Raw genomic sequence first — 24,217 nt, 5'->3', positions numbered from 1 at the left:
TCTGGCAGACGGTGGCGGTATAAGGCTCCGTGAACCGGAACCGGGTATCAAAACTGGTGCAAAATCTCTCGCCTGTGGTTCCACGGTACTGCGCGCATAAACTCCTGCTGCGCTATTAATTCGACACCTAGACAGCGTTGCCACGGCTTTACATCGCGGGTGAATGATGCTTCATTCAAATTCGCATGCGATACAGATAAAGTCAGTACGGACTGTTTTATTTTCGTTCTGAATTTTCTGCCTTTTTGCATTGTATCTTTCTTATTTCTTTTGTCTCTTCTCCGATTCTCGATCGCAAAGAGTATGCCGCTTTATTTCCCACCGGGACTGAGTTATAACTTGATACATCTCACTTATCGTGCGAGACATACACCATTCTTCTCATCGTCTGAAGATGTATGCCAACATAATCGATCCGATACCGAATTCATTAAGGATGATAACATTATAATTATGTTACAACAAGTTTGTGTAGATGAATGTGCGCGCGCGCGTGTGTATGTATTAATAATATATTAATATACAATTGCATTATTCTTTGGCGCGTGAACATGTGCAATGTCATTGGTATTTTGCCCTAGTCCGCCAACTATTACAATACATGGTTATTCTCGTGGCCGAACACGACCAGAGAGTAGTCATTACAATCTCGCAGTAGTCATCACGTAATGTGGTCAGCCAGTAGTCGTGCTTGTCCACGTACGTCAACGTTCGACGTAATGTAAAGTGACGTGAAAATCGAATAAATCTATTAATTAGTAAATTGTACTTTACATTCCAAATAAATCTTTCTATAATTAAACACAATCGAGAGCACGAAGCGTAAAATTTAAATTTCAATGTTTTTTTCTTTTTTTTCCACTCGTTCAGCTTAAATCTATCTCCGCCTAATTTGGTGGTGTGCGAGGCATCCATTCCACCGATCCAATTCATTCCATTAATCGTTCCGAAAGACGTAGTCTCATTGTCGCGTAGTTAATTGCACGGTAATTACGAAGCGATGCTCGCGGAGAAGACCAGAGGGTTTGTTTTATTTCCGCTCTGACGAGTTTCGTGTTTGTCCGGTTACATCTCGCGTTCTCTTCCTGTTTTTCGAGTTTTCACGGTTCAAAGCATTCTCGAAGAATCGTCGCCAAACAAATATCACTTAATTTCTCATTGAAATTTCAATTTTATATCTGTTGCATGTGATCGCGTTCATTGTGTGTAAACTGCAGACGAAGATGTAAGAATATCTATAATTCTTATTTACGAATTTTCTTTAAATAAGAAAAGTCAATAAGAAAACCACTCAAAGGTGGATAACTTACGACACTGTACGATCAACGTGCAATGCACGACATTGAGTTATTTTAATTACCAAGGCAATTTAATGGCAATTGAAAACGATCATGTGGCATATTTTAATGTAGATACACGTTGTTACTCTTGTGCATTACGTTCGGCTTTATTAAGCCACTGTGGATGCACACGGTCATTTCTGTCGTTCAGTGTCTCGCGTTTTATGCCTTGTGCCAGTATACCTTTTATAGGTGCGTCTTTTTTGTTAGAGCCACGTAAAAGTTTTACGTCTTCGTCCAAGGTGATATCAAACTCTGGCGAATTTTGTAGGAAAGATGAACGGGAGAATACCACATCTTCGTTCGTGACCTCGTGGCCTCGTTCACGCCTTGCATCGAGTAATTGAATTAGATCGAATCGAAATACGTTCGAATCGAGTATTTGCTACATCAAATATTCGCCATCCCTAACATCCGGAGGTTTAGATTACGCGTTCTAGTGATAGTAAAACCTTGTCGAATTTGTGAGCGAGCAAACCGCGACGACGATCGGCGCAGCAATGCGCAATTTCCGTGACAAAATTTCGGTGTTGCGTGTGGCGTTGCCGATGTGAGACTTGGTGGGTATTGATAGACTGTGTGTGTGTGTGTGTGTGTGTGTGTGTGCCACGTCTATATCATTCGGCATACCGATATAATAATTGATACATGCAAAATCGCACGATCACAATCTCGTTAATCTTTCGTAATAAAACGATAAAAATGCTTGTTTACATACCTTGCGCATGCCTGTTTTTAAATAAACTTACCGTACACGACGGTACGTGTAATGTGTCGCATAATGATGTCCTCGTCGCTTACACACATCACCACACCTGGATATGAATATTGAATATAAACGTAGATAAGTACAGAAAGTATAGAAAAGGAAAAATATTCAAGGTGGAAAAGCACAAAGTTACAGATAGGAAATTTCACAATAATATAACGCAATAACGTGTTTGTATTCTGTATTTGTTGTTTGTACAGTAAGTAAGTGCAGCCATTCCTGGAACAATGGAACTTTAATTAAAAATAAAAGCAACCGGAACACGAGCTCCAGAGCTTTTGTTGCGCCATTATCGAAACCGGATATAGATTGATAGAGCCATTCATCCCGCGTATAAAACCTCGTCTAGGTGCCTCGCCTAGTGCTACAAGCGAGCATGTCGTACAGCTGAAATCAGCTTGCGTACGCGTAAGCTCTACAGCACGTAACTGGCCAATGCGCTCGGAGAGGAAAATTGCAACTGGGACGTGACAACGGTTTTTTTTCGCGACGAGGGATCGCGCAGTTGCAGCAGCCAGCGAACGGTTTGCTGAGCGCCGAACAAACAAGCGCTAACGACAAATAACAAGGGCCGTCGAGTTCTGACGGCGGAGAACCCGCGGGAGTCGCATCTGGCCAGCGAAACTTTTCACGCATTGACTTTTCCTGGCATCCTTTGTATCACGGAAATTGCAGAAATTGTCTCGTCCGATGAATATTTAGGTATACATCAAGATCGTCTTACGAATCGGATGCGGTCATGCGTGTACCATTTCGCATTTCTTGGCTTGTAAATTCGTCGACCAAATGTTGCGTGTAAACCCGTACTACTTGTTTCCGATTGTCAAAGGCGTCAAAAGATGAATGAATGAATGAATGAATAAATAAATAAATGAATGAGCGAAAACGGTGCAATTATTTTCGACTAGCTTTCGCGTGAATTACAGTCCGCGAATCTGAGACGAGCGAGAGAAGAGATCAATTTAAAAACTCGGTCACGCAGCAGTTAGTCGCACGATTTAATGAAACTCTTGCAATATGTAGAGTGGTCACGAGAGAAAAAGTAGGGTGTCTGTGGGCGGAGGGAAAATTACCGACGTGACGAAGTGGCCATTAATAACGCAAAATGGTCCCGCGACGCTTCATTACTTTCACCCCTTTTTCTAAATTAGCACCCGAGGAAAAAGTGTTAGACGGTCGGTACGCTCCTTGAATTAAACCTCCGTGCGAGTTTCATTAGAACAAGCAGCGTAATGGCCGCTTCATTTCGCTTATCCGTCATCGATTCGTCGAGATGGCAGGCGAAAATAACAGGATAAAAGAGACGAGATGAAACAGATTCAAACCTCGAGATCGTGCGTTTTAAACGAAGCGACTCAAGTTTCTTCCGTTTGATTTGCTTCTTCAAGACAGATCAGATACTTCTTTCGACAATTCTCGTATTGTGCGCGTAGTGTACCCTGAAATCAGTTTCCTCGAGGTTTTCAGATCAGTTTTTTAGAGTGACGCTAGTACAGTTAAGTTAATTACAAGTTTCGCCAGCAGAATATACCAGGCAGAGAATAAAGTTGCTAAAGGGAGTGTATTAAATTGCAGAGGACATTCGGAACTCGGATCGTGAAATCCAGAGAAATATTGGATATTAATTATTATTATTATGGCGGTACCGTCCAAAGCTGTCGTTGTCGATCGACAAAAGGATGTTTCGCGGAAAAACTCACGAAATTGCAAAGCGGTGCAGCGCTCGGTCTCATCATCTCATTGTCAGCATTCTCAGCTTACGCGCGGATCATTTTTTCTTTCATACTAAATGACAATGTGTATCGCAACTTACAAGAGATGTATCGTTCTGCGTTAAATCACAAGCTCGTCAAGATTAATGTATTCGAGATGGCTCTGATTTGAATCCAGAATTTCTCGATCCTTCGGATTTCAATTTAATATTATTTTCAGGAACGCTCCGTCATCTGTAACAAAAAAATTCAGACAAAATTAAAATAATCTACACGAATTTTATTCCTCTTATCACCTTTCTTTTTTCTTATCCCTTGTTACAAGTGTCATACTTGCTTTTCCTTCTAAACAGTTAAATATCTATCTTTGTCATGTGCTTACAAGGCAAACGTACACAACGCAGACAGCACGATTAATATTTTATTCTCATAATTATTCTCATTGAGATAGTGATGTATTAATTTCATTCTTAATTGTTGATGTCTTGCTTGGAGTTGAAATCAGGTAGAAAGAATCTGTCGCGATGGCATTAGAGAGGTAGAGTATATTTTCACATCCTTTGAGCATCACTACTGACGTGGTGAGAATGTCAGTTACACAGTAGTCGTGCCAGGTTAGCCACACGATCAAAGGCATCATGTTCCTTATACTATAATAATAGCATAGCACATGCTCCTGTTCGAAACGCAAACTTACCATTAAGAAAGCGTGCTATCACTATCGCGTACATTAGAGCGATAATTAAGATAAATGAGACAAATGAAGTAAACGACCATGTCCCCGTGAATAATCAGCAATATGATAAAAAGTGTATAAATTTCCTTTTAGTATTATCTAAGCGCGCAGTAAGGAGTCAAACAAATTCCTCGCATTCAAGTACGCGTATGCTGCCTTACATCTTTTTTCTCAAAAAAAGCATAGTATGGATATAGTTTGATTTTGATCAAACAATTTCACCAGTATTTAGAAACGACATATCAGGTAATCGCATATACACGCACACGATCAATCACGAGAGTTGAGGGTGAAGCCTTGCAAATGAGCGTTCCGAGCGTCTCGAGTTTTTGGCCAAGTGATTTCTTTGTCAAATGTTGCATTTTTTCGGCAGCCACACATAGCGTGACTGATACTCGACTTTGCGACACGTTTCGTCGCAGCGGAGCTGCATTGTCACACCCGGCTTTGGACATTTCTGTGCCGCTGGCGACCGCATTGTCCACCTGGGATCAAGTCGAAACACATCCAACCGCACGAAGAGAAAGGTAGGGATGGAACGAGCGAAAGAGGAAGAGAGATGATCCCGGTCGGGGTGCGTCAGAGCACCACAACTGCAGCGTAACACGTAACGCAAATACGATTCGCTGACATATACGCTGACGTAGGTGAGGCGCGATGTCGCGAGCGCGTGTTTCGCGAGCACGCAGCAGCCGGATCGCGACGTCGGTGCACCGCGGAAACCGTGACAGTCGACTACGGGGAATGGAAAATGAGGGAAAGCGTACGAGGACATGGGGTTAACGAAAGAGAGAAGACAGCAACCGGGGATAGTGGCAGGGAGATTGAGAGAACCCTGTTGTGCAGCCGTCAGCACTGAGAATGGCAAGTGAGTTCCACCGGCTCTTTCGCCCGTTGCAGCGCGGCTCGCGAGTGGCTTCCGGAGTGACAGAAATCTTCTCCCGCTGCCACCGTGCTCCTATACTGCGTTCCGACCGTATTTGAATCGCAAATCCACATGCCGTCATTGTTGGCCCGACCAACTCGATGGAATGGACGCGCAACGCATGATCCGCGAGGTAAGCGCTCTCGCTTGCCACTTGAATCTCCGAACGGGGGAGAATGGCCGCGTTCCAAGGCTACGAAGGGGTCCTTTGCAGGATCCTTCCGCCGAGATGGGATTATGCGATGTCCGTTTCGATCATGATGCCATCCAGTTTTAACCATCTTCGGTAGAATCGTATGTTACGATCGAACTTGCATATCTTTAATAAAAATGGAAAATTTACCTTGACCGAGAGATGTCAATATCATCTTCCGAGTAGCTATAAATACAATATTTTTATAATATTTTCCATTAATTTTAGCATTAATTTATTTTTCATTCCGATTGCTCTCTGAATATTTCTATGGAATACGCAAGTGTGGAATTTGGAGACCGAATCGAGGAAAGAATATACGACACGATGAACATGTTGCATATCGATCTCTTGGCGTGTCTCTTTGGCAATGCCACTTGCCTCCGGAAACTCAAGAGAACAAGTGTCGATATCGACATCGATATCGACGATAAAAAAATATCGCGTATATGTATAAAGCGTATATGTATAAAGTATGGCAGCACATTAATCTCGTTGTAGTCGTCACATAAATCCGCTCTGGGCATCACAGATGTAGTTGATTTACATGTTTCAACCTCGAAAGAGATTGGAAGCTGTTACGTACTTGCGGCATTAAATATATCTTTTTCGTGAGATATTAAATGTCTCAGTCACGCTAATTGTGCGCGGGAATGTATCCATCATCCATTCCGATCTGTCGTACATGATTCACGATTCACCGCACCTATGTGTATCCACGATGATCAAACGTGACGTAGAGAGCGATCTAATCATCCTCCAACCGGATACACGTGCGTGGTCCCGACTGCCGTAATTGCGTATCGATCTTCGGTAATGCACCGCGAAATTTCAATTTCGACTCGCACCTTTTTACGCGAGTTTCCCCCAGCTTCGGCTCCCACGCGCATACGAATTACCGTTCGGCGATTAAAGCCGGACGAATTACGAAAAATTGATGCATCGTCCGGTGGGTGGTTATGCCGGAGCTGTGCTGCCTCGCCTAATTTTTGATGACGATGTTGTACGCGCATTGCGTTACATTGCGGTCTCTCCATCCTCTCTTCCTCGTTGACCAATGTATCGGCCGGCTGAAAATAATGCATGTGCGTGAGCAAGCACACGGGACACAGGGTGTGCTCTCTCCCTTACGCATATATCGCGCGTTTAACGCGAGCCATACACGTACGATTGCGTCCGTATCGCCCATCGAGCGAGAAGCCCTCCCACCGTGCATCCAGCCACCCCCGGGTTCTAGCATGCACACGTGCAAATCAACGTTTACACAGAGATGGATTCGCAAACAGGGATGCTTCCAGGGGACTGGTTCGTTATGACTAACGGTTCGTTTCGCGCATCGCGCAGAGGAATGTACGATTTTTTACTACGGTACAGCCAGCCGACGTGCCCTCCTGCCCGATCGTCTCGCCGTCCTTCTCTTCCCCCGTGAGAAGAACGCGAGGTAACCGGGTGCAACGAGCTGTTATCCATTCGTTCCGGTTTTAATGGCGAATGCACAATGTTGGCCACTGGTAGTGTAGGCTTGGTAGGTCCGGTACCACGCGGTCTGTCGATGTCGCGCGCGCGTGTGTAGCCGAATCTTTTTTCTTTTTTCCATTTCCACGACGGTGACAAATATCGATACATTTGACCAGAGTGTCGCCGACGAGAACGGAATTCATCGGAGAGAGCAAAGTCGTAACGTACAGCTTTCAACATTTCCGCGAACGATGCGCGATGTATGGGTGCTGCGGACACGATGTTCCCGTGAGAAGAATTAACGTTGTGTAATACGGAATAGCGATTCAACATTACACGCACGCACGCGTCACATGATGAGTAAAGTTCGAAATTGGCACGTGTAAGTGAAGAATGTTGAAAGAATAGCAATCAAGTATAGAAAAGCCGCGTTACATAACGTTACGTAACGTTAGACGACGCACATGCGTGCGCATCGTGCTATCTGATACCATAAAGTCGGCATTAATCTGGACGTGATATCGCGCTACTATACTTGCAACGGCAAAAGTTTATCGACGGTTTTACGCAGCGCAGTACTGCTACAACTGGTTTTCGCTCAAACGCACCTAATTCGAACGGGCAACATGTTGTCTCGCGCGTTTCATGCGCGACATTTGCGCGAAACTGCGGCGAGCGCTATTACTGGGCCTTTTATTCGTACGTTGCTTCGGTATAGACAGCAGCAGCGAAGTGGAAAACACGGTGGGAAATCGTCAGGGAGTGAAAATCTCCGGACAGAAGGGGTGGGAACGCAAAGGGAGACTCGCGCGCGCACGCTGCTAACCGAGGAAGAACGGGGAACGGAATTTGAATAATTCAATCGCAGGAGAGTCGGACGCGCGTTAAATAAAATAACGCGGCAAAAATATTGGAATAAAGCCGGCGATGGCTCCCGACGTCGGTGCAATCGTTTTGGGAAGAGAAAAAGAGAGCTGCTGCCGACGGTGCCGCGATCCAATTTTCTCGCTGCTGCTTCGGGGACTTTGCCGACGTCCCCCCCCGCATTTCCTTCCTTCCTGTCTGTGCCCTCGAAAGGTCCCTTCCCCTCCTCCCACCTTTTCTCCATGCTCCAGTAAAAAATGCCCCACGGCAATTGGACGAGCGTAACGCGCGCGCCTCAACACAAGGCTCGTTCCTCAAGAAATATGCATAAACTCGTGCGATATACGAACACCGCGATCCGGTATCCGATATTACTCGGCTGCATTATTCACTCGCTTGCTCGCGCACGCGTTCAGCGTTTTAACAAGCCGATATATTGATCCGATCATTCGCTTTTTCACCTATACGCGTGATCGCGTCAAATCTTTATTAACCCTCTCACTATGGCGGGGATGACATGTATTTTCACGTCACGATATACCTATCATCTATCGGTTCTTTGTTGCATGCTGTTCGTTTTACCGTCCTCTTCTTATTCCATTCCAGGATTGGCAATTTTATTATCTATTATTTAAAACGCATACATTTTCCGATAAGTTTTCCTTCAGATATAATCGGTTTTCCTCATTACTCATAAAAGTGATCGTGCATCTCTTTCTTGTTAAAATTATAAAATCACAATAAAGTTTCCTCTGTCCTCGGTGTGAAAACAGTGTGTTGGAGAATTACTCGCCAAAATATATCTTATTTACCACATTTACGACTGCATTCTATCGACCGCATTATGACCATTCTCGTGATCTCGATATGCGTCGAGAGATACACGATTTCCATCGGCGGGAAAACAGCGAGCGCACTGCTCAAGGATGCAGAATTCGAATGTGCCACCAGTGGATGATTACGGTCGCGCCGAATGTGCGATGCATTGTGCAAGGGACCAAGAGGACAAATTCCGGCAACGTCCTAGCGAGTGTAAATGCTGCTGGGGTCGCTCACTCGCGCAATAAAACGGACTGAATTAATCCCGCGGTGTATTCGCTCGGAAGAGGCGGCAGATGATTATGTGGAGCTGAGAGTCGGGGTTACAAGAGAGATGAAGCGCCGGATGAAAGTAATGCTCGCGCGCGAGCCGATTGGGAACAGTGGAGAAAACAGTAAAAGAAAAAAATTAGTTTTTTTTTTGGTGAGTAATAAATTGAATGCGTGCAGCGCACGGTGGCATGAAATCACGGAGAAATACTCTCGTCGAATGTAACTTTGTTGCCATCTGTCATCCCGTCCGTTCCTTTCATTAGTTTACGGATAATTTTAGAGGTAATCACGGCCTCGGTCTTCCGAAATTTTCAGATTGCTTTTTGCTTTTCGATACTAGCCAGCCACAAAATAGATTGCGTTGTACGTGCGCGCACGCATACACATTGCAATTCTCTTTATATCGCACACATCGTAATGCGAATACGTCGAAGCATAGTCACGTCACGAATCGTCGTCTCTCTCATACATCACTCCGAAACAAGTCTGAAAGAACTGTTGCGATCAAAACGCTTTCGCAAGTAAATACAATTGAAAGACTTCAATTGAGACCGATAAGAATCCTTTTCCTAAGAAGAATCTGGAAATTGCATCCGCAAAAACGATATCCGTCAATTGTCAATTGCGGATACTATCTGTAAAATCTGTAGACTACTACTAGACAAGAACACTTTTAGCTCTGCGCTACTCTTCAATCGAATTACTATTCCAAATCAATATGACGTGACGTAAATGTACTCATATAACATGATACCGTTATATATCTTTTATATATTAACGGCTTTTTTAAGAGTGGATACATTTATATCAGGTTTGAAATATTTTTACTGATCGCGCGAACCAATTTAAATTTGCACCACACGTATCACAGAAATTTCAAATATATCCAACAAGTTTTGTAAGAAATTAATTTAAATCGAGAGAGAGAGAGAGAGATATCATATAATTAAAATTATGTGTTAGAAATTGTAACGCACTCATTACACAAATGATGTGTAAATTGAAATCTTTTGTTTTCGTTCTTTTACTTTTTGCGTATATGAGTCGAAGATACGCGAAATGGACACAAGTCTCACTATCGTGAATCAGAATTGTCAATTTTATTTCAAAATGCCATTCAGCTGTCTTGTTCGCTGATACGCTGTGTGTTTTAAGCTCGCCATCGTCGTGGAATATTAATAGTCCTCATCGTAATTGAGTTCCTTAATTCAGCGTCAGTGTGCTGATACGCAACAATGGTTGCGAATCGTTTTTCTCCTCGCTGCCAAGTAGTTTCATCGGTACACCGCAAGCGGATTATTAATTGCTACCTTAGCATTTTGATAAATTGTTGCAGTCGACTCTCGTTACTGCTCATTTGCGAGATAAGCACGTAGGGATGGAGAAAGGGGCAGGGTGCATTAAACTCAACTGATTTTGATACTGCTCCATAGTGGTGTGTTCTTGAATAAATTGGACGATTGAAAACGGCTAAATTCTTCGGTCTTTTCGACATTAGAGTTCGTTTAGGTTTTATGATTCACGATGAGACCCAAGAATCATGTACTTGTTTGTAACAATTTGTTATGTGGCGCCGATACACAGGGGGACCCATTCTAATTTTTCTCGATTATATAATTAATTTCTTGTTACTAATCATAAAACTGGCATGTAAGATTAATATACGCAAATAAATCTAAATCGCGGCGCGCGTTATATGATTGTCCAACTAGGACTCCAACTCGAAGAAAAGCTCGCGCCACGACGTCGGCGTCGGAGCTTCAAGTTTGTCTCTTAATTGCAACTCGCGACAATAATTGTGACACGACGGATTTCTCTTTCATGAAACGCGCTTGCTCTCTTTCGCCGCCGACCGCATTGTGCCGCTTGTTCTTGCTGCTCGAGTAAAGTTTTATCAAGGAGCGTTGCTGAAACAAAATTGCTCATTTCCGTGGTACCGCAACTTTTCGTTGAATTTATCGTCGGAATCCTTCGCAATAACAGTGACCGAAGAGCGAGAGACAGAGTGAAATATTTTCATATCATTTGCTACTTGTAGCTACGCGGCTGTGTTTCGTAAACTTGGAAGGTACTTTTGATGGAATTAAATTCATGGCCGTTGTAAGCTGGAAAATGTCACTTGATATTAAAAGAGCGATGATCTGCTTTTTCAAAGATTGTCTTTCTTTTTACTGAACTTAATGGAAAATAATGGAATCATGAAACTTCAATTTTGTCAATTTAAGATAATGCGAACAAATTGCGATTATTCCACGACGTTACATGGAAGTTTAATAGGAGAAAGTTAACTACAAGATCAGCAAACACACAAACAGAGATCGAAGAAAGCAGAAATTGTCGTAGCACATTGTCTCGAGTTCCAAGAATATCTTTACAAGTACATAAGATAGAAATTGGCTCCGTTCCAACTTGAGCATCTTTTTTTGTGACATAAAACGACATGAAACAAAGTGCAAATCGAAATGTTCTTTTTATAAACTTACACAAAACGGTCGCCTTATTTTCCCCGCACGTTCCTGCAAAGTAGAAATTTCATTAATAAGGATGTTTAAGAATGCTTGAGACTCGTGAAGATTTGTTAGCTGTATAATGCTTTATTCACATTGTCGTGTCGTGAAAGTGCCGCACTGTTGCGCGTATCCCACGAAACAGACACGTCGTTCTCGAAGAGAAACGTCATTTGATTTTGCGCAAGCAAGTCTTCGAACGTGAGTAATGTGTTTCCATGGAGGTAGAGGCACGGCGCTTTATTTCCGTCGATACGCATTTCCTTCCATACGATAACGTACACACATCTGATACTCCACTGCGGCTCCATCCGTTCAGTCTCTCCTTTATTTTCACCGACTTGCATTTTCCGTATGCCATGTAACGCGCCTTAACCGCGCATCGAGAAGCACATTATTTACGGTAATCCACTGGACGTACGTACGAGCATCGATCTCGCGGCTTAATCTGCTTTACCGTGTAGGAAAAACTAAAGACGAGTTTACGGTACATTGAACATTCAGTCGAAGCATAGTGAGAGTAGCATAAAGACACGATGTTTAACTAACAATTTAATTCATTGCCGCATGCGATGTCACGAACAGCTTCGACCCGTACCTCACCAAGATGCGTGCACGTGCTCGCTATGACAAATATTTGCGCTAAAGTCTCCTCTTACTTTGGCGACAGACATTGTACGGCTCCGATTCTCCCCTTTCTCTCTCTCTCTCTCTCTCTCTCTCTCATTCGTACCTTCTCCCTGTCATCTTTATGATCCGAAAGACTTTCCAAGTTTTCTAATTAGTATGGTGCCCCCGCGGATAGAGGCAAAGTCGGCCTCCCTCGGTTCAAAATGGAGAAAATGAGAATGGCATGTCTTTGAGCCTTGGCACGGAGAACTTTGGACGAGGCGTTTCCCGTCTTTCCTCACGGCGCTCTTCCGCTCTTGGCGCACAAGGAGTCACAAAGTCGATTCATCGGCTCGCGGCAAGATTTCTGTCGCGCAACGCAATGACTCCTCTCTCTCTCTTCTTCATTATTCGTTCGGTTGGTCATTCGTGTCTAGCTACTTCGACGTCACCGCAAAGTTTTGACCAGCAGGGAGAAAAGTCGCGTGATCGCGAACTCAGAGAGGATTATTCCGACGGCGCGACTTTTGTGCATGCAATTAAAGTCAACAGGTCCTTGCATCGAGAAATAATGGGATGTGAGATGAAAGCTCGCGTTGAAGCAAGACTGGATGAAGGAGATTAAGGAGATTAACTCGAAAATTTAAATCATTCCAAATACCGCGAAATGCATTTTGTAATGTTTCCAGGGGGAGGACGACTTGATGACACGGTAAAGAGAGAGAGAGAGAGAGAGAGAATTTTAACTCGTATCGTAGTTACCGCTCTTGATAGAAAAAAAGACAAGAATAAGTTTGGAAGACCTTTGTAATCTGTTCCGCACGATGCTTTCTTTTTGAAAAAAGGGAGAGAGGAAGCGTTACGGATGATAAAATGCGTCGATGGTGCACATACACACAGCGAGCAGTTTCCCGTTTTGCTTCGTTTTTCAAACGGCAATCGAGGCAGTCGGTGGTTCGATTTACGTTGAGCATGTACCACGAATATCTGCGTACTTTGCATTAACCGGTAAAAAGCCAGTGATTAATGGTCACGACGGAAAATAGTCTGCGAGTCGCGGTTCGTTACACATGATTTTAAAGAGAAACTCTTTTTTTTATCGAGAGGCAAAATCAGATTCGCGTGGCCGGGGATCGGTTTTACAAACGTATTTTCTAACGGGTTGCGTAGTACGAAAGTTTCTTTACAAAACATCGGAGGTTATAATAAATTAACATGTCACGCGACAGCGAACTAACGATACTTTTCACTTGTTGGTGCATGCTACTGGCCTACTGCCGAGGTGATGAATGATTGAAATCTAATTAATCATGTCGTACTTGGCGTACTTGGCGTAACGCGATTATTCAGATATATCGAACCGACACTACATGAGAATTCACTTTTTAATGATTCGCTCACAAAGATGTAACCGTCAACCAAATACCTCTTCGCGAATTATCATCTTTTCATGAAATTTTAGCTGGATGGCCGTTATTTGCGTACGCTCCATCGTGCATGTCGGCGGCTCGATAGAAAAAAAGCAGACAAACAATGGCAGTTGGTTCAATTACGACGGCCCGTTAGAAAACACGTTAGAAATATTGTTCCCTCCGAATTGGACTTTAACAGGCAACGCGCGGCAAAAGGGGCGGGAAAAGCGCTGCCCCGTGGCTTTCATATTTTTGGCGAGCGTTCGAACAACGGGACGATAACCACCCCGAGGCGGGGGACCAGCAAAACGGGCTATTCGAGGTGGACCGATTCGATCCTAAATCGATTATCGTCCAACGTTCCATCAATTTCTAATTGACGCGATAATAAATTTTGCCGTTCCCCCGTCGTATACCCGTTGCCTATTCCCATGTCGCCGTCGATACGCTCGCCGCGCTCCATCCCCGAATTTCCACTTGCCCCTCTCGATGAAATTTAAGCGCTTTGGTACATATAGTCCTCCGTTCTGCACGCCCGAGCATCGCGCGGGGCGCTTTTCGACTGTTCCGGGGGAGACTTAATGGCTCCCGATGGCATCGCCGATGAGCGGTCCGCTATACGAGGCTCCTTCGAGGATTGATGAGTGTTTTCGAATCGGCTCGTACGCGTCGATTTGTCAGCGGTAATGAAGTACGGGGGAGTTTAGACGCGTTGCTCGTTTTTAACGAACCGCGATTCCGGAATTACAGATGAAAATCGCGCGCGCGAGAAATTGGGCCTTTTATTAAGCACTCCCTTTTTCCCTCTCTGTCTCGCTTTCCCCTTGGCGTAGATGATAATTGAACGTGCTATGCTCCGTGCCCGTTAACGACGCTTCGAGGAGGAATGCAGGGAATTCCTTTTTTCGCTTCGTCGGGAGCGCAAATTCTGTTTGGACGGAAAAACTAGTTAAAAATGGACGAATGAGTTTTTCGAGCGGGTAGATGGACCCGGCCGCGCTGTTCGTTCGCCGTCGGTTTTCGAAATGGAAATCGATCGAGTGGGTAGGAGATATGACCATTGCACATCCGGAGATGATTGGTGTTCACTTGCTCGTATCTTATATATCATGGCACATGCCGTATCTTTATTCAATTTCATCAAACATTGAATCTTAAATATTGAAAATTAAATGTTTGGCACACACGTGTGTGCCAATTTTGCTCTCTGAAATGGACGACGTCACGAGAATGCATCATACTATTCGAGAACTCGTACGAGAGATAGAGGGAAAGAGAGAAAGACAGAGAGAGGTCGATCTTAGGACAGCTTAATTCCGCGACGTGGTGTAGCAGGCGCGCTTGAATCTTCTAATCGAAATGGGAGATGCGAACTACGCGCGAACCTCGTCAAGTCCCCATAGGATTAAGCTTATACGGAAGCAAAGTTGGATCCATTTTGCCGAGGACGAATGCGTCGCGTATTACTTCCGGAAGTAACTGCTCTATCACCGTAACACAAGTTTGCTTGAGAAATTTTCGAGAAATTTCGAAACGCCAAAGACGACGAGACGGTTTCTTGATTACGAGACTCTGGCTTCATAAAGATTACGTCGAACTGAATCGTTGAATCTCGAATGAACTCCGCGGTTTTGACGCGGTTTATCCTCGAACGTCAACACGACAAAGCGATTAATGATTCTCCCGATCGCAATTTCGATGCGGTTGCAAGCGACGCGGCTCCCAAGGATGGTGGAAGAGACGCGCGCGCGAAACGCATTCGCATTATTATGGTAGGTGCGTCGTGGCGTGCACGCGGAAGCGTATTGTGAATTCAGCGTGTGTCGTGCACAGGCCGGAAATAATATCTATCGATCCAAAGTTCGCGGCGATGAAGCGGCCGCTTTTGGTGAAGCGTGGAGTAAAAGTGCATCGCGCGACGATGCCGAAAGCGCATCCACGGTGTAGTCGATCCGCGTGCATTGTCTCCATACGCCGAGGCGATTCTTTCCGATCATCCGCATTGATGGTCGGACACGTCGAAACCGCGAATGCTGCTCTTGAATATTATCGCTCATTGGCGAAATTTCTGTGGCTTACTTTGTTGAAAATGTTTCGATTATCTCATTGTTAATCGAGGGAGCGAATTTCATTTGCTGAGAGCGCGCGAGAAAGCGAGTAAGAATCTTTCAAGATACGAGAATCTTTCGAGAAAATACAGATACGGTGTTGTCGTGCGCGAAAACGCGAAATGGAATCGAAACGAATCGCGGATGCAACCATCGTGAAAATTCAATCACCGTGGATCGTCGTTGATCGATGCGCGTACGTCGTCGCTTCCTTGTACGATTGATTCGAGAATGCGAAAACGCGCAGGCCGTTCGTGTGCATACGTTGCATTAAGAAAAAAAAGGATATACAAAGGATCGATGGATTCGTCATGAATCCCGATTGCAAAACTATACGTACTGGAATCACCGTGTATTTTTGAAGATTCTCGACAATCATGAAGCTTGGATATTCACGCAAAATGAATACCCAAGTTGATGAAGCTCCAGATAAATATATATTTCCGTGTTCGGGACTGAGGCGGAACATTATAGAATTTTGACACGGAAATTCGATTATCGTTGCAAACGAATACGCGCGGACGAATGTACCCGTTTTTAGTCGCGTATTGTGGCAAAATAATTCTTTCAATTGATTTCCCGTCACGTTAAATCCATTTGGTGAGTATCCAGATGCAGAGTACATCATCCTTGAGGCGACTCCGCATCGTAGAAAATCGTTAAATCGTGGAGGTGGCGTTTTGCACTCAAGTTCGAGCGACTTTCGCGTCATTGTATCTCAACTAGATGAATGAATAGCTAGATCGCTAGAAAGAGGATAAAATTCGATCTGATTACGAGAGCCATTCCATCCATGCTTTGTATCGATAATTCCTCGTCGTAAACCACTTAAATTCCGCGCGCGAGCTTGCATTTGAGAATAGCGGTGTTAATCTCGAAAAGTGTTTGCCGCCAGACTCGAAAGTCTTTTTTTTCCATCTCCTTTTTTCGTTGCATTACGCAGGGAGGTCTTTGTCGAGAAGTAATGAGATTTCGCAGCGCGCTATCACTCCCTACGTCGTGTAAAAAGTCTCGTTCGTACGTTCGCGTCGCATCGTGCACGCGCGAGCGATACAAACGCGAAAAGAGTCTTTATTCGAGATAAATGTTTTCTCGTGCAAATTTATTCGCGCATTTCCATCGAGGACTCACGCCTTTTCTTTTACATGAGATTCCGTCGTATAAATGTTCGAAAAAACTATTTGTACTTGAAACTCTTTACGTGAAAGGTATCGTCAGTGCGACACGCGAGCAAGAGATGTATGATATGTACGAAACGTGGATGTGAGACAGATGGAGGAACACGGTCAACTCGTGTAATCTTGCTGATTTTGGTGGAAGATGTACACTTGGGAGAGAATACCATGCGCAGTCTATCCGATTATCGGCTAGTCGTTATTTTTTTTATACGGCAAACTTTCCTCTTAAAAAATCGGCCGCAAGATGAAAGCCTTCTAAGAAGGGAGAGTAAATAGCGCTCCCATACCCCGGTTTCTACCCTTCATTTAGCTCGTACACAACTCTTCCATTTACATTGCGCCTGGACGGAGACTTCCTTCTTTCCTATTTTTGTCATTCCGCGATTAATTACTCTCGAGGTATCAGCAGGTGATTATATCCAAAGACGCGAGTTTGCTGCAAGCTGTGACAATTCGAAGGAATCAGTTTCTTGAGAAAAGTATCGTCCATAACGTCGTGAGGAGCTTTCATGCGTTTCTAAGTAATTACACAAGACTATGATTACTCGTCAACGCGAAAGCACAAGTAAAAGATCATATTATTTCACGAGTAATATAACGTGATAAGCTTTCTTTCACAATCTTGATACTTGATTTGACGTTCTTCTATAGAAGTACTCTATATCTCAAGTACCGTAAATCTCAAGAAAAACACGACGTTTGTTTGGCCGATTGCGCCTAAAATCGAAATTGCGTCATCGAAATCCTTCTCGTTAAGACGTTCATTTCGAAGATGCGTGAGCTTAATTCTAGGAAACGTCGAGTTGCAAGGTGATTCCTAGTTCTCTGCGTTCTCTTTACGTTCGTTTCCTGAGCTCGCTTCTGTCGGTTCTGCGAGATGGAAAGGTCATCGTCCTGAGGAAAATTCTAATAACTCGGAGGGACTCCCGAGTATCCACGACGCAGCCACCAGTTCCATTTGAAAGTCAAACAAAATCCGAATGCGAGGACTGAGGAGTGAAAAGTTGCATCAAGCGAGGAATCACGACTTCCGTGTTTCTTCGGCCCGACTTATTTTGCCGCGCGTAGCCATTACGACGTGACACCGAGTCGGAGTAGCTCGTTTCCACGGTATTCGATACTCACGATTCAACACCGAGAGCTTATCAATTTACCCGTGGAACTTAATCAAGTTTACGAAACTTGATTTCAGCAAAAGTTGCAGCGAGACATGGCCGTTGTTTCGCTCTCACTCTGTGGAAGTTTCGTAATTAACGGATGGCGGTAATTAATTTTTATTCTTTTTTCGGCCCTCTCTGTGTGTGTGCGTGTGTGTCTTTGTCTCTCTGAGATTCGCACTGGTTCTTGTTGCTTCTTAAGAAGAAGAATAGTTTCATCGTGCGCCGTCGTCGCCATGCTTCTTCCGAGGCGACGCCGGTTACGAGCCAGAACTTAATAGTTAATCCACAAAAAAAAGCATTAATGTTACTCCATTTCCCGGAAATATTACAGCTATTGCAAAAAAGGGCTCGAGTTGCAATTCCTGTTTCGTTTAATTTATCGCTCGTTCAGAGGATCCCTTAATTAAGTATCGCGTGGTTGCTTTCGCTCGACTCGATAAAGACGGTGCATCTTGAAGATCTTCCCGTATCGGTGTTCTACCGGTCTGTTACCTTGGTTCGCGATAGGCGACCAACTTGCTAACAATGACGAGCAAATGAGGCAAACTTAGCCTTTGCTACGACTTCTCCTAGCTGTGGTAACCGTTGTGTGTTAACTAAATGGTAACGCGATGCCGGCTGAAACCCTCGAGTGACGACGAGTCGACTCCGATTTCCTCGACTGGTTCCCTCGAAAGTATAAATAAGCTACTCATCCCGGGATTGCGCTCAATTCACGACGAGACTGTCGTCGCCAGGTATCTCACGAATAGCGGCGAATGGCGGCGAGAACGCAATTCGGGTCGCAGTCTGGGAAGCGATAGACAGACGGGGAACCTTCCCGATTAGCCATGTTGGGGCAGTTGTAACGCGAGGATGCACGTCGCCCCAGAATCAGATGGGGAAGCCCTTTCGCGCGCGGCGGATCGATTTCGAGATTATCGTTGCGGTTGACCGAAAGAATCCTTTCCCTCCGAATCTCTCTGCGTGCATCCCTCTCTAACCGGCAAGACCGTGCCGCAGTTGCGTCGAGGATTGCGCCCCTCATCGAATCCCTTTCATAGCCATGCGCGATCTTCAAATACCATTTGCAAGAGCGTTCGTCCGTTTGACGACGAACGGGGCATGCGGCCGAGGTGGAAACGCTCCGAAGCGCAATCGGATCGGACGAGCGTCTAAGACAGCGGATTTCGAGGGCACAAATAACGTCTTTCCAAGAAGAGAGCACCTCTGGTGCGACATAGAGACATGTATGCATATTGTATTCGTCAAACGTCGAAGCGTCACGACGACAGTTTACAGAAAGTATGCGTCGGACCCAGTTTTCATAATCAATTTTCTTCCGAATCCGTGCCGACAGTGTCGCTTAACCGTAATATTGACGTAAGAATTGTATCGCTTTTCCTTTCTCCAGCGGATTAACGGCGGTTTTTGTCACGTGCGCAAAGTCGACCGCGTCGTTACCGAGATTATTCTCGAGGACTCCGAAGAGAGGATATGGAAAAATTCGTTCGAGATATATCCTCGATGTAGCTTCTATCTTTCCGCACACGTACATCTACTTCCCTTCGACGTCGTCAGTACGATATATTGCTCGAGAGATTCGAGAGTCGATGTCAGTGACCCGGAATTTGCATTTCCACGGAAAATACGTCAAGAGAGAGAGCGTGAGGGAGCGGGATAGCATAGGATCGAGGTAGTACTAGGTGGTTTACGGTGTGGTAAGGAACGGAGGATAGAAAATTTCTGTTGGTGCTCTCCCGACCAGAGGGGAGAAAGGGTGACGAGTGGTAAACGTACAAGTCGGAAGGATTTTCCTGCGGGAATAAGCATCGACAACCTCGTAATTAGATGCGATCTGGCACGATGTCAAGCGCCATGCGCCTTGCCCGCGGTATAACGTTCGGCCGTCTTCATTTACAGTCATTTTGCTCGTCGTTGCAGCCCGTCGTTGGGCGGACAGAAGAAAGGTCGACGTGAATTCCGCGCAGCCCGACCGATCACTCGAGATTTAACGCAATTATTCGCTCTCACTGCGCCTTCTCGTCGCGATGAACGGGCACGGACGAGGACCGAAATGTCCCACGCTCGAATTTCGAACGAAATTTCGATGCGAGATCGTACTCGCATTACGAGGAAATGCCGCGCTTGTAAATACCCACGAGTTATTTTTCAAACGCCAACTATACTCTATGAGCGGGGTATATCCACGAAGAAACTCTCGTGGTTGGAGCTTGCGAACACGGAAGACGCGCGACATCGATGAAATCGATCGCTCGTTGCAATGGTGCTATACGTTACTGTGAAGTATTAAATAACTTCACCGGCACTAATTAAAGGAACTTTGACAATAAATTACAGTACTTGAGCGTCGCTACTGCCGCGTGCTGTGTGTGTGTGTGTGCGCGCGCGCGAGCACTTTTAATCAAATTTAGTAGACTGCATTCCACGCCGGAAGGGCGTTCATCGGCGCGATATACTCGATTCTGACCGTCGAACGAGTCTGATGGACATTTAATGACGAAATGTGCGTCGGCGTAATAGGTATTACCAATACGCGTTTACGCGCTCGTCGCCCGGCATATTTCGCGTCGGGTGCAATTTCCAGCCTGTGTGCGAGTTAGCTACGTGCATATAAATCGCGCGCGAACCGCCACGCAGTTACACGGGAATCGAGAAAACGGCTTCCGTTCTCGCCAACGAGGCTGCATGACAATTTTCGGTTCGACGTGTCGATTCGTTTTTTAGTTCACGAATCGTTTATCTCATTGCTCTCGTACTCATTCGTAAACACGTTTCTTACAATTAGTACAAGATGAAACGCGTGGAACGTCGTTATCCGTGTGCATTATGTTATCATTGTTCGCGCGCCGTTAAACGGAACGATACGTTGAGTCGACGACGGGTGGAGTCAAATTGAATTCAGCTTAATCAAGTGCTTACGCAAATTCAGGTTTCACACTCGAATGATTGATTTAAGAATCAAACGGCGATCGAATCGATCTCCAAACTGACTTTTCCAACGAAACGGGATCCGTGCGAGTATCGCGCTCGATACATGCTCCTCTTTAGCGTTAATTATTACGACTGATTTTATTGGAATTAAATGAGCTTAATCTGCTTTAATCGCAGATACGTCGAATATACATTCAAATTGGAATTTTGCTCGACAAAATTTGTCAAATGGATATAATAATGGCGCGTAATATATGTATAGCTTTATATTAAAATTTTACTGTTTTGGGATAACGGTGAATTCTGATTTTGCGTTGAATGTGTCAATATATACCGGTTGTTTTACAATAGAATATTTGCTGTATTTTCAGGAAATTTATAATAAAATTTCCTTAAGACGAATAAAACTCGCGTCGAAAATGTGAAACTTATCATAGGGACGACTCGTAAAATTGTTTATTAAAGATATATAATTCCTTTTATTATTTTATTAATTGACTAGGGTATTTGAAACAGTGTATTGTGTGTGTTTCCTCTTTAAGGAAATGCTTGTTCTCGTCGCTACTTTCTGAACGATTTGCTCTCGCAGACGTTCGTCTTACAGACTGTTTTAGAGACGATGAAAGAAGAGACATGAATCGTCGAATGCTTTGCACTTGTCCAAACCTATGCGTAAACGTTCTTCTCTAAATGTAAATTCAGTGAGATTACGAGGGATCATCCCCTTTTTCGATGTAACATTGAAAGGGGATTGTACTCGAGATAACCGTCTTATCGACGCTGTTCGGAGAATGAATGAATCGAGAGCATTAACTGAATTGTTTTTTGTACCAAACATTGTTTTTTTAGTCGAAGCGTGACATGTGTACGTGTGCGTCTATTTATATATACAATTTATATATACAAGAAGAGAGAGAAAAAGAAAGAGGATTTTAGGAGAAGCAAAGTTCTTGCGTCTTCCCGCGAAACCCGTTCTCATAATTTCATCCGAGTACTCGCCTATCGTCGTGCATTGCAGGGATAGTTGAACGGAGAAGCAAAGAGACGGGGTTGGAGGTCTGCGCAATAAAGCTCGTCCCGGGGAAAAAAGGACGAGGAAATTCGGCGAGGACCAAGCCGCTTTTTATTACTACCGCTAATTTACCTTCCGCAAAGTTTCGCCAATTTCCGGCCGTAACTGCGACCGCTTTACTGTCCGCCCTCTGATCCCTTTTTTCACCTCTGCTTCTCTCTCCCGTCTCCGTGTCGTTCTCTCTGTCTTCCTCTCTGTCTTCCTCTCTTTGCTTTCCGCGTGGAGCGTAACCCGTACAATTTAATCTAGCGACAATCTACTCCGCTTTTTCCCCGAGAGTACGATCCACCTTGCTGAAAAGAAAGATATTATTTACAGCTATGCCGTTTAGCGGCGCGTTGATCTTGATCCGTTTGCTTGTGTCATTGCACGTGAGTAAATCTGCATGGGGCGGTCACGTAACTGAAATCTTGACAAAAATCGACTTTGAGTAGCGACTTGTCGTAATGTGGTAAATCTATCTTGGAGTGAGCTTGTTAAATCTCGATTGATACGGTAACGTTACGGTGATGTCGTTCGACTTAATTCTATCACTCTGGTTAGTCGACGACCATGCGCCGCTCGCTCATTGTGATTTTTCATATAGCAGCATAAATGATGCCGCAGATTGTTGTTATACTGAAAATCGTGTAAATGAAATTTCAGTTTGTTTACTATGTAAAAATTTGATTAATTATCACATTTGTATCGACAAAATTTACAAGCATTGCAGTATTATATCCATCACGATTATATATGTATGTATAATTGCAGTGCTCTGGAAATTGCTAATGTGTTTAACAATAATATAACCGCTACATAATTAAATCATAAATAAATTAAATGGTCGTTATTCTCGGTTAAATCTCAGGACGGAGCGTTTCATAAATATTATAGTGAGTTTATTGAAAGCCGTGTGTACTTGAATGTCGTTTTACGTCTATTTGCTCTGAGTAGCAGCATGAGGGTCGAAATTGCCGAGTTGTGCTAGATTTTGAATATTTTCCCTCGACCGAGGCTCCTCAGGGACTCCTTGAGTTTTTATGTAATGATCGATGTGGCACATCAGCTCACATGGATGCACTCTATAGTGCAGCCGACCGACAGCGTGAAAGTACATCGTTCGCGCGCACGCGGACTTCCTTCGTATTTTATTAAACTGTCTGAGGGTCTTACACGGGATCGATAAGTCGTTGGACGTTCACGTTTCACGACGTAAGTGCATTGCCCTTTGTGTGTACACCGATACGTCACGGTGGGTTTCAATGAATGATGCGATCGTGACACGTGGTTCGCGAAATTCCGAGTTTGCCGGTGCAATCCGCGTAGCCAAGTAGAGTTCTTAGATCGGTGGTAATTTTATCCATCGTTTGCATACTTTGTAAAACTGTAGTTACGTGTACAACTTTTCTCCGATGCAACACGAGCGAGGCCCATCGGCGAACGAAACTTGATACGTGCCACGTTTCAATATTTAAGCGACTCTACGCCAGATATAGCGCCACCGTGAGTTGCAAAGTATCACCTGTGCCAAGTGATTGCGGGTACTTCATATCAGATTAAAGAGCTGTCAGATTTCTTTGCTGTGTAATACGTCGTGATTCGTCGTGCCTCTCTCAATCTCTCTCTTTCTCTCTTTCTCGATTACTCTCGGTTTGAAACAGTTTTCGAAGAGAATTATTGTCTTAATAACGTTGCCTTTTGTCTGCACTGGAATAACAATTTTGTGACCAATTTCCGACGTCGTTATTTCCTTTGTAGCTTTTCAACTTACTTATGCTATTATGGAGGCAAAATGAAAATTTACACGTGCGTACCAATTCAGGAAGATTAATCTATAATCGTGTCTCTTTTGCAATCTAAAGTCTGAAACAGAAACTAAGAGGTTTATGATTTTAGAAATATTGGACAATTTTAGGAAATTTAGAAATTTAGGGAATGATAGAGAGTCCGTAATTGTAATGTAAAATATTTCGTAGCGCAAACATGAAACTAAATATTATGTATTAACGCGCGCATGCGAGCGTTGTATTACCGCTTGAAATTTTTATCAGTTTCAAAATTGGTTTCATTAATCGCTATCGATGTAAATCGCGTAGGTATCCGAAAACTTTTTAAAACGAGGATGTTTCGCTGGAAATGAAGCTTAATCACAGGGGTGGCGGCGAG

General features: G+C 44.2%; 1 protein-coding gene and 1 long non-coding RNA gene across 6 annotated transcripts in view; one reads left to right on the top strand and one right to left on the bottom strand.

The window, feature by feature from the left end:
* The window catches only part of LOC105277738 (bifunctional heparan sulfate N-deacetylase/N-sulfotransferase), a 225,192-nt gene that overhangs the window by 39,034 nt on the left and 161,941 nt on the right, over positions 1-24,217 (top strand). The window lies entirely within an intron of this gene.
* Positions 2,268-24,217, bottom strand: part of LOC105277739 — an 86,082-nt gene continuing 64,132 nt past the window's right edge. The window contains exons 3-5 of one of the 4 annotated variants that reach the window (XR_893669.3): positions 22,142-22,362; positions 11,573-11,605; positions 2,268-4,055 (exon numbers count right to left, since the gene is read on the bottom strand). This is a non-coding gene — a long non-coding RNA (uncharacterized LOC105277739). The remainder of the gene's footprint in view (positions 4,056-11,572; positions 11,606-22,141; positions 22,363-24,217) is intronic. The other 3 variants (XR_893668.2, XR_893671.3, XR_893672.3) reach the window with 3 other exon arrangements.

Source organism: Ooceraea biroi, chromosome 12 (genome assembly GCF_003672135.1).
Source record: "Ooceraea biroi isolate clonal line C1 chromosome 12, Obir_v5.4, whole genome shotgun sequence".
NCBI classification, from domain to species: Eukaryota; Metazoa; Arthropoda; class Insecta; order Hymenoptera; family Formicidae; genus Ooceraea; species Ooceraea biroi.
The sequence above is the reverse complement of the archived record's forward strand: the minus strand, read 5'-3'. Positions and strand labels throughout refer to the sequence as shown.